The sequence below is a fragment of the Otolemur garnettii genome, unplaced genomic scaffold, assembly GCF_000181295.1.
Source record: "Otolemur garnettii isolate 467f Iridium unplaced genomic scaffold, OtoGar3 scaffold00016, whole genome shotgun sequence".
NCBI lineage: Eukaryota > Metazoa > Chordata > Mammalia > Primates > Galagidae > Otolemur > Otolemur garnettii.
Window position 1 is genome coordinate 23741256 of NW_003852411.1, and position 10015 is coordinate 23751270.

Here is a 10015-nt window from a genome sequence, read left to right on the forward strand (position 1 = left end):
GAAAGTAAAAGCTCAATAAATATTTGTTGCATGGATGAATGAATAAATGAATTTCAAGTGACAGCTCCTGATATACTTTCAGAGAACTCTCTGTTAAAAAGACTTCTAGACTGGGTACAGTGACTCAAGCCTGTAATCCTAGCACTCTGGGAAACTGAGGCAGGTGGATTGCTTGAGCTCAGAAGTTCAAGACCAGCCTGAGAAGAGCAAGACCCCTCCAAAAATAGGTGGGCATTGTGGTAGGTGCCTGTAGTCTCAGCTGCTCAGGAGGCTGAAGCAGAAGAATCCCTTGAGCCTAAGAGTTTGAGGTTGCTGTGAGCTATGATGTCACATCACTCTACTGGAGGGTGAGGTGGGGACAAAATGAGACTCTGTCTCAAAAAAAAAAAAAAAAAGGACTTTGAACATGAAGGAGATTGGGCTGAGTTTCAGAGTTTCAGAGACTACCATAACTGACTGGTGACAGCTATCACCAGCCCCCAATTGGGAGCAGTGGCATGAGTCCTGAGCATTCACCCTCCTTATTCTACAACCGGATTTTCTTGGAGAAGCCCAGACTGTAAGCAGTTTTCCTAAGTTAGCTAAGTGTTAGAATGGAAGCCCCAAACCCACCCAAACCCTCACAGAGTTCTCTAGAGCTCCTCCCAGTTACTTTGTTAAATTCTGAAGCAGAAGTATCTTCTCATCTTTGGGCCACCAACCTTCTCTCCCAAAGAGATGAAAACAAGAGGATCTAGTGTTTATAAAACATGCTTCTGACATGTTTTATAAACAGACAGGAGGTCTGATGAGGCTACAAGTACCAGGACCAACCAGGGCAAGGCCAACCCTCATCCAAAACAAGAAATTCCACACTGAGTAAGGGACAGGATCTGCCCAATGGCAGGGCCATGGGTGCCCTTCCCACCCTCTATCCACCTAGGAACAGGAGCCCCATTTCCAGGTTGACGGGCTATGTGTCTGCTCCAGCTACAGAATCAGAAACATCTATCAGTTGCTTGAACTTGGTGATGGGAGACAAAGGGTCTGAGGGAAAGGTCTGCTATCCCACGGTTGGAATGCAGTTAGCTGAGGGATTCCCCTTTTCTTGTTCTCTTCTTTTTTCTTTTTTGAGACAGAGTCTCACTATGGCACCATCAGTAGAGTGCTGTGGCATCCCAGCTCACAGCAACCTCAAACTCTTGGGCTTAAGTGATTCTCCTGCCTCAGCCTCCCAAGTACTGGGACTATAGGCAATTTTGTTGTTGTTGTAGTAGTTGTTATTGTTGTTTAGCAGGTCCAGCCTGGGCAGGGTTCGAACCTCCCAGCCTCGGTGTATGTGGCTGGCACCTTTTTCTTGCACTTCTCTGCCACCCTAGAAGGCTCAGTGATTGGGCTTCTGCACAGCCCTGCCGATCCCAGCCGAGCAGAGCCAGAGCAGCCCTCGGTGGCGCCATGCTGGGAGTGATGGCCTCAGCACAGCAGTCAAGTGCTGGAGGGCCCTCTGGGCCACCACCCACGCTGCCAAGTAATGACTCGTTTCCAACCCAACCCCAGGGCTCCCTCTCTCAGCCACTCTCCTCCCTCAGAGGCTTGCCTTGAAGCCAACAGCTTTCTGAGTGCAGTTTTATGGCTTCTACCCACGGCAGTGAGCCCTTACTCTCAAACTCTGTACAGTTTGGAGTCCATTTTCAGTGGGAATTTTGTAAACTACACTTTATTTTTAAAAAATGAAAAACTGCACATCAGCCACAGCAGTGCAATCCATCAAATATTACCCCGACTATTCACAGCACTTTACAAAGCTCTCTCACTCTAAGACTTCATTTTAATCCCTCAAAACCCTGGGAAGGAGATGGTAAAATTAAAGCTGTTTTCAGGCCTGGATGTCGTGGTGACTAACCAGCAATGGGTGGAACTGGTGCGTGGACCCCAGGTCTAAGGGGCTATGAATTCCTCCCTTTCCAGTTCACCTCTGTCTCATCGCAAGGGAAGGACATGGGTCTGGGGGGACCTCAGTAGGGGAGAGGTAATAGCACCTGCCAGGCAGCCTCCACCCCACAAGGAAGAGACCCAGAGCTGGGCTGGGGGACTCTTGGTCACTGTTTTCAATATGGAAAGGCTGCCCAACCTGGCAGCAGCGAGCAGCAAACTGGCAGAGGTGCTTTTCAACTCAGATTTATCAACTCTCACCCTCTACTCTGTCATGCTGCAGTCTGCCACCTGCCGCTTACACCAGGGTGCTGGGTCCCTACTCTCAAGTCATGTCAGATAATTTTCAGGGAAAATGTCTCATACATGGGGCGTTCCATAAAAGGCCACTCAGCACAGCCAAAGGAGTCAGAACGCTCTAGGTTTGAATGTCCAGAGCACCCAGCCCATCATATATGAACTGTGGTTCATATACTTATCCTTGTCAGGTTACAGTAAAGATTACTAAGGTACAGTGCCTGGTGCAAAGTCTGGAACAAAAGAAAGCTTAAAAAAAAATACTAGCTTTTATTTGCTCTTATCAGTCCTTCTAAATCTGTTTAATTCTCCATGAGATGTTCCAACCATAAGGACAACTGCTATCTTTTGCTGCATTTAAGAGTATTGAATTTTGATGCCAGGATGACGTGGTCCTTCTTGTGGCAATGTGGACCTTGTCTGGAGTTGCATATGTTAACCCCTATCAAGTGTCAGGGTTACTTTTTCCATCCAGATCGTAAAGACTGCAGGGCAGAAATCCCGTTCTAAACATCTCTGTAGACTTATATCACTGTCCTTAGCACAGTGCTAGGCATGGGGTGGGCATTTCATAAACAGCCAATGTCTGGACAGAAATTCCTATGTGAGGATGGCTCTGTCCCTTCTCTGGTGAAGGCCATGAAACACCCTCAGCTGGTCCATTTTCACCTGGTCCAGTGACATTTACCTCACAGAACACTTTAGGCATGTTGCTGGTGCCACCTGAGGTGGAGCAGCCATTCATGACAAAATTACACAGGCAAATCTGCAGGGAGCAGACCGCAAATATGGCCCCCAGGGAAGAGGATAAATGCTTCCTGAGAACCCTCTATACGGAAAGGGCACTGGAAGTATCCATTTTGCTTTGCATTCATGGCTGTTTTAGAAGATATCCCAACATTCCAGATGAAGAAATTGAGGCCTGCGTGGGTTAAGCAGCTTGTCCAAGGTCATCTGTCTAAGAAGCAGAGGTAAGGTTCACACTGAGTTGATCTCAATCCAAAACAACGCTTTACCAACTTTACACTGTCTCCCATGCATTCAAAAAGGAAGGGGCCTCAACAGTAGCACAAGAAAGTAAGGACAGTGGAGGGGACTCCAGTCCACTGAAGCTCTGAGGTTGCCCAGAGACCTGGTGGGGAGGCTGTGTAGAAGCGCCTGTCCCTGCTGAGTCCCTCTGCACGGCCCCTCACCGCCTCTCTGGACCTGCTGCAGCTCCTCGCCCCGCAGAGAAGCATTTGTCTCTGGCAGATCTGGCCTCCAGGCTCCTCCCCTGCCTGCAGAAACGATTCCTCAAGGTGCCCAGCTTGTGCCTTAGGGCTTGTCAGGATGAAGGATTTGGGTGAGGCTGCCTCTAGCCGTTTATATGCTGATTTGCTTCCTTGAAATTCATTTTTCCACAGCATCCTTCTCTCTCCCTTTTCATTTTTATGATACAGTACAGCAATGTATTTTGCTTCGCTTGCTTTCCAAAAATAATTCTGGACTGGGGCTTTTTCTCTGCAACTGCAAGACTGCCTGGGCTCACAGTGTTCTGTCAGCAGAATGTAACCCCCTATATACTGGGTTAAGATAGGGCTGGAAAGGTGATTTTCTGGGTAAGTTGTTCTACAGGGTTAATATCCTGAGGGGACAACAGACTAAACATTTGCTGAAGGACACAGAGGATAAGGGGACAGGAGGGATAGAATTTAGCCTCAGAGGTCATCCAGGCTGATCTCTGACCTGGAGCAAAATAGAAAATGTCTCCTTCAGTACTTAAAAGTTGATCATCTAGGCTCCCTCCTACTGTAAGACTGCAGAAAGATGGTAGGTAGGTAGATAGACAGATGATAATAGATAGGAGCATGATAGTTATATAGATGTAAATAGATGTTAGATAGATCGATAGATGATAGATAAATATATAGGTACATGATAGCTATAGACATCAAATAGATAGACAAAGGCACATTATAGCTATATAGATATTAGATAGATAGATAATACATACATGGTAGCTAGATAGATAGATAATAGATAGGTACATGATAGCTAGATAGATGTTAGATAGATAATAGGTAGATGATAGCTAGATAATAGATAGGCATGATAGCCAGGTAGATGTTAGATAGTAGGTGGGTGATAGATAGATAATAGAGAGATAGATATGGATGGATAGATAGATGATACATAGGCTGTATTTTGTGCCAGGCAGTATTATAGGCTTTAAGTATAAACATAAGCAAGATTATATATGAGTGATGTAAGTAAGATGACATAAGATGTTAAATGAGTGAATAAATCAATTAATTTGGAGACAAAATATATCCAGATCAAGCGCCCAAGATGAAATCTCCCTACTGGTTTTGCCACCATTGGGATAACTTTCCACTGCTGCTATCTAGGGCGGAGCATTCCTCTTTCAAATGTTTTGCTTCTGGAATCAGGACTTCCTTCCTCCCCAGCTACCTCCCTAGCTGGCCTAAGTAAACCTGCTCTACTGTGTAAGAAAGTACTAATGCTGACTCTGGCACCTCAGCACCCTTGGGGTACTTGGTCACACATATATGGGGTGTCTGTAAGTATTTCCAGTTCCCTAGTTTAAATCAGGTCTCTCATTTGGCATTTCTGGTCATTTAAAAAAAAAAAACAGAAACAATGAACAAAACATTACAGCTCACTTTCTACCCCAGGGTCTCCCACAGGTCACCAGGAGGAGCCCTCCCTGCAGCCAGTGACATCAGTCTGGTCCTTACTAGTCCCTTTGGCTCCCCTTCTCCGGAGATCCCCGCCCCTGAATCTAGTCCTGAATTGCCTCCTGCTTGAAAACTGGTTTCTGATGGTTACACCTTCTAAAAATAATTCCTTATATGGCCCTGTACTCACACTGATGTTCCTTCCTGGAAGTTCCCTTTCCGTCCTGAACCCTGCCCCTCTCCCCAATGATTATCAGATCCAACTTTGGGGTCAGCATTAGCAGGACCACAGTAGACTGAAAACCCCAAACCCAGTTCCACTCTCCCAGCCCCCCAGCCAAGATGTGGACACCCTCTGAGCACACGACTCCTGCCAGAGAGCGCTCTGGGCCCAGAATGCTGGCTATAGGACAGCAAGCTGGTGATGTCACTGTTTGATATAATCACAGATTCTCAGACTGGAAAATGGCCTTAGAGGTCACCCAGGCCAACTTTCAACCTGAAGCCAAATGCAAAATGTCCCCTTCAATATTCAAGATTCATTCCAGCCAAGCTCCCCCTGAGCAAGGCTGGAAAAGATCTCCCAAATACATCTGAGGATGTGCAGAAGTGCTTCTATTTTCCAAAACGTCCCTTATGCCTCTTCCAGGTATCACCTTTCTGTCCCTCATTCTCAGCCAACTTATAGCAGCTTCTCCTGATGGCCCAAGCGGCTCTTCCTGTTCTTCGCAAAGCCAAGCCTGGACATGAGCATCCCTCTTCACCCCCCAAAACATTACTAACTCAAGACTCTGGTGTGCAACAAAATCTACCAGCCAGCAGAGAGCACACAGGGCTGGGGTTCCTCCCACCAGTCTGTCTCCTTAGCCGTGCCCTGCGGCCCTACACTCAGAACCTGCCCTGCTCTCCCAAGTGCGAAGTCCCTGCAGACATCTCCTCTCCTGAGAACCAACCTGAAATGTTACGGAGAGAAAGATAAAAGATTATTCCAAGGTGCAAGATGAAAAGAAAATGGAGTCCCGGTTTGTGCAATTAAAATGGCTTTATTCCTCCCGGGTACAGGTGGGGTGAGATCTCCAACCTGGAAGAAATCCATACGTGGGGGGGGCGGGGGGAGTGATTTTTTTAAAGGGCTAGGGAGACAAGGATTGGTCCATCCACTACGTCCTGGGAGGAACAGACACCCAATTCTTCCTGGGCAGGTCAATTCTACCAGGGCAGGCAGGTGGGAAAGGGTTAGGGGGGCCAAGATTGGCCTGTTTAGTATTTCCTGGGAGGGACATGCTTCCCAGAAAAGGGTTAGTTTTACCTAGGTGGGGCGGATCTATTTGGGCAGGTACACTTGATCCTATCACAGACCCCTACTCTCAGTCTCTGGGCCTGTCAGCAGAAGCCAAAGTCACTATTTTTATCAGCTCAGATTAGGTCCACCTGATAATAAAAACGCAAATGTTGAAATAAACCAGCTTAAATAAGACAGAGTCTTTTCCTCCCCACATAAATGTCTGGGTTGCTGGTCCCAACTGGCCAGTGGTGTCAGGGACAGAGGCCCCACTCCCTTGCTCACCAATGCTGCAGAGCCCTTGTTAATGACCCTGAACAGAGCTCCAGCCATCCCCGGCACAGCAAAGTAGAATGGAGATGGGAGAGGAGGTCCCACGGCTCTTGTTAGTCAGAACTTGATTCCTAGAGGCTGATACCTTGAGGTGATACAGAGAGGCCAGAGAAAATGCAGGCTTTATCCTGAGTAACTGGCCTGGCTAATAGTTCTATTACTAAGGAAGAGGGAGGAGTAAATTCTAAGGGGGTGGGGGAAGAGACTACCTTTCTCTACTGAATAAATGTGAATGCTGATTTCAAGATCTTTATTAAGCATCTTTTTATTATGGACATATATAAAATACTTACTTTTTAATGAACAAATAATAATTATAGATGTCCGTGGGGTACATAGCGATGTTTAGAGACATACAATGTAGAGTAATCAGATCAGGGTAATTAGCACAGCCGTCATCTCAAACACTTACCATTTCTCTGTGCTGGGAACATTCTGTATCTTCCTTCTAGCTGCTTAAACTATACTATTGTTAACGAGAGCATCACACTGGCACAGAACACCAGGACTTATTCCTCCCATCTAGCTGTGATCTCGTGTCTTTTCATAAATCCTTCTCTCTGCCCCCTTTCTCCCAACCTTCCCAGCCTCTGGTATCCTCATTCCATTTTTCACTTCTCTGAGCTGAGCTTTTTTTAGCTTCCAAGTATGAGTGAGAACATGCAGTGTTTGATTTTCTGTTCCTGGTTTATTTCACTCAACATGATGACCTCTAGTTCCACCCTGTTGTGACTTCTCCTTTCACTCCTCTGTCCTTCCCTCACAGCTGTCATCTCCATGGCTGCTGCTCTCATCTCCTGGCTCACAGAGTCTCAGTAGGATTTCACAGTGGCTTCCTCACCAGCCTCCCTGCCTCCCACCTCACTCCTCTCTGCCGCTTCCCACCCGGGGGCAGCACGGGGAACCTCACAAGCAGAGCTGTTACCTTGGACCCCTCCAGTGCAAACACCTCACTGGCCCTCCACCACCTGCAAAAGAAACCAACCTCCAGCCAGACACTCCCTGCTCCTAGGTGGCTGTGGAGTGGGGCTTTATTTTGCTTGTGTTTGGACTGGGGAGGTCCGAGGTGCCAGCTGTACTCAGCAAATACACCTAAACATACCCCATGTTTTGCCTTTGCCCACCCCATGTCACCCACCCCATCTCTGCCTGTCCAACTCCCACCATGTTTCAAGATACAGTTTTAATGGTATCTACTCTACAAGCATTTTCCAGTTCCAGCCTCTGCCCTATCTCTGTTGTCTTACCCTTAAACACACACACACACACTGCCCTCACTTTCACTGCTCCCCTGTTATTACTGTTTTGTCTTGTTTGTTTTCCCTGTGTTACAGCAACCATCACGCTGTATCCACGTAGCCATTCATCCATCCATCCTTAGCACTCCGGTACTATGGACCATGCCTTGTTCATCTTTGTCTCCTGTCCAGGGGTTTGAACATAGCAAGTGCTCAACTGGCATGCATTCATTTGATCTTCAGCACCAAAAAAGTACGAATGGATAAGTAAAAATCTGGGAACAGTCTTTCTCAACAACCACTTCAGAATTACACCCTTTCTGTCACATTACCATAGGATCTAACTGTATTTCCAGTGGAATTAAGCGTCTACGTTGTTTTCTGCCGAGAGAATGACTCCTTCCTGGCTGACAACTTTCTGGAACTCAAACTACTAGAGCAGCTGGAATCAGGGTGTCTGATAAGAGGCAGCTGTCATTTCACACTCTGCAAAATGTTTCCGCCAAAAAAAAAAAAAAAACTGCCCCCAAATTGTAAAATCTCTCATGAGGAAGAGCTGAGTCATGGAATCTAAAATAGGAATTCTGCACGGCTGAATCATTCCGTTGAGGAGCATAGAAAAAGAGGAAAATGAGTTTTGGTCTCTCAGGCCTTTCCTTTGGAGGCCAAGTCAGGGCACAGAGCACTGAGGACACTGGATGCCCAGTGTGGTTGGAGGGAAGGAGGGAGATGAGCTTTCCCACACAGAAACCCTCCTCAGCAATGAAAAAAGTCTCTACAAAAGTGCACAGCCTGTGCGTGTTCACTGAGGCACCTTCTTCCCCGGCAAAAAGTGCCGAGACGAAAACCAAAACCAAAGCACACGAGCCCCTCAGAGACTTTAATACTCTGTGAAATTCCAACAATGCCTCCTTTCTGCCATATATTCAGCAAAATATTTTGCACTTTGCCCCCATAACCTCTTTGGGCCGCAGGACTTTGGATCCCGTCTTTTCCTGCCTTCCGAGGACTTTCCATGTGGACCCTTTCTCTTCTCTTATACATTCAACATCCTCCTAACAATTGGTTTCTTCCAGTTTGACTCTTACTATCTACACTTTTTACACGGGAAGGATGAGCTTCCCCCAGCCTTCCCTTTGCCGGCTCCTCTCTCCGTCACTGTCCGTTAAATGTTAGGGCTCCTCGTGGTCAGTCCTCAGATCTCAATGATTCTCCCTCTACTCTGTCCCTGGAGATTGTCACCCAAACCCATTGTTCCATGGCCACCGGTTCCCACATGACTCAGGGTTTTCTGTGTCAGCCCAGATCTCCCCTCTGCCCTGCTCCCATCAGCCCCGCTGCCTATTTGACAAACCCTATTAGACATCTCAAAGGTACTGCAAATTCACTAGGACCAAAACCAAGCTACCACTCGCATATCCCAATCTCCCAGACAAAGAAAAAACAAAAAGATTCTCTCTTCTTCCAGTGTTTCCAAACTTCCCAAATGATACCACGCAGGTGTGACACCAGCTAGGTGGACAAGCTGAATTGCACATTCTCCCCACTACCCCCCATGGCCAAGCTGAGGCCAAATCTTATTAGTTCACCTGCTGAATCATGTCTCAGACCCCTCACTCTCCACACGCCCTCCCGTGACAAGCCTTTCATATTATGCTTCTCCTTCTTTACTTCCTTCCCCAGGCTACCTAGATCTCGGGTCAATGATCACAGACCACAAAAGGGTTTGATAATAAAGGCATAGAAACCAGAACACTACGCCAGCACTGCAATATGGCTGTGGAGATCTGTTCCCGTAGCTGTGCTGAAAAGACACTATTTTCTTTTAAAAAAAGTATTTCTTGGCTCTTGGTCAACTCTTTGAAAACCAGTTCCCAGAGAGGCAATTCCACAGACTGAGTTTTTGGGCAATTGAGTCACTTCCATACTTTTTCCAAGAATGATCTCTGGGTCACCTCTACGCCATCACCCAGAGTGCTTACTCAAAAACACAACCTCTCCCAGAACTAGGAACTCAGGAACCTGAATCTTAAATACCTCAAGTGAGTCTCGTGTATGGCTAAACTTTGAAAGCAGCACTGTGGCTCTGGAGAGTAGACAGCAGTGATTGGGAAACCTCTTGAGCCAGTCTTCGCTTGTCTCCTAGCAAGCCCTGAGCAAGGACAAGAACCTGCCAAACACTGTAGTGAAAGCCTCTCACCAGGGAAAATAAAGATATCTTGCTTTCTAAATAATATAGGAAGAAAATTGTCTAGAAAAAGATGTCTTGGCTCGGC